At 43.5% G+C, this 1,488-nt stretch overlaps 1 pseudogene; it reads right to left on the bottom strand.

Annotated features, from left to right (window-relative positions):
* Window positions 1-218: 218 nt before the first annotated feature.
* Window positions 219-1,261, bottom strand: LOC102492479 (14-3-3 protein zeta/delta pseudogene; annotated as a pseudogene).
* Window positions 1,262-1,488: the final 227 nt, after the last annotated feature.

The raw sequence follows: 1,488 nt of genomic DNA, 5'->3' as shown, positions 1-1,488 counted from the left end.
TCTTCTGTTCTGGTTCAATTTTCCTGATTAAATTCTGGGATATAATATTCAACTCCAGACTTGTCCCTACGATTAAGTTGGCCACTTTCTTAGTTTTTGAACTCTTACTTCCGTGTGTCTGTATTTAATTTTCCTGATATAGCACTCCCTTGAGAACTTCTTGGAGATCTGGTCTGGTGCTGGTAGACATGGAAGCAGTTTTAACACTGGCCCTTGTGAAGCCAAAAGTAGCACCCCAAACATTTATAACTTGTATAAAAATTCCACATCTCCAAATCGGCCACCTCAAGATGAAAACAGATAACGCCCTAAACGTTAACTGGCTCTACTCCCCTAATATTAAACATAAAAACCACATGGGAAATATAGAAATTCAAATAGAAGTAACATAAACCTGTCATAAATCGTAAACAAAAAACTATTTGTGGGACAGCATGGATGAAAAATGGTCTACTATATAAATTCTAGAGAACGAGGCAGACAAAAGTTGGAAGGTCGGTTAATTTTCCCCTCCTCCTGCTTCAGCTTCATCTGCTTGGGTATCCGATGCCCACAATGTCAAATTGTCTCTCAGTAACTGCATTACTAGTGTGCTGTCTTCGTGTGACTCTTCACTTAATGTATCGAGTTCAGCAATGGCTTCATCAAAAGCTGTCTTTGCAAGAGAGCAGGCTTTCTCTGGGGAGTTCAGAATCTCCTAGTAGAACACAGAGAAGTTCAGGGCCAGGCCCGATCTGATAGGAGGTGTGGGCTGCATTTCCATTTTGCTGATTTCAAAAGCTTCTTGGTATGCTTGTTGTGATTGATCCACAATCCCTTTTTTATCATCACCAGCCGCAACCTCCGCCAAGTAAGGGTAGTCGTCACCTTTCATTTTCAAATAGAAAACTTTACTCTCTGCTTGTGAAGCATTGGGGATCAAGAACTTTCCCAGAAGAGACAGTAAGTACATCATTGCTGATAGCTCTTAGCGCAGTCTCAATTTTCTCTCTGTACTCTTGAGCCATCTGCTGCTTTTTCTCAGCACCTTCCATCTTTTGCTCATTACTTGAGATGACCCTCCAAGATGATCTACGAGCTCCTACAACATTTTTATAAGCCTCTGAGAGAAGATTCCTCTCCTCGTTGGATAATTCAGCTCCTTGCTGGGTTACAGACTTCATGCAGGCTGCCATGTCATCGTTTCCCTCAGCCGGCTCAGCCCGTTTGGCCTTCTGCACCAGCTCATTTTTATCCAAGACTGGATGTTCTGGGAGGGCAGCAATGGAGGCTACCCACAGTCCTCCCAATCCCCTTCTCAACCCAACCTGGGCTAGAAGTCCCCCTCCCTCTGTAGCAAATTTTTGAAAGAGAGAGAAATTTTCAGCTAACAGTGACTGAAACCTAGCCATAGAATTCCCACTGGATATACCAAGTGCATAGAACCTCTTGGACGACAGATCTAGCTCACTCCTCAGGCCATTAGCCTGCTCCTTCCCGACATGTTCA

The sequence above is a fragment of the Tupaia chinensis genome, unplaced genomic scaffold (genome assembly GCF_000334495.1).
Source record: "Tupaia chinensis unplaced genomic scaffold, TupChi_1.0 Scaffold000067_1, whole genome shotgun sequence".
Taxonomy (NCBI): domain Eukaryota; kingdom Metazoa; phylum Chordata; class Mammalia; order Scandentia; family Tupaiidae; genus Tupaia; species Tupaia belangeri.
The sequence above is the reverse complement of the archived record's forward strand: the minus strand, read 5'-3'. Positions and strand labels throughout refer to the sequence as shown.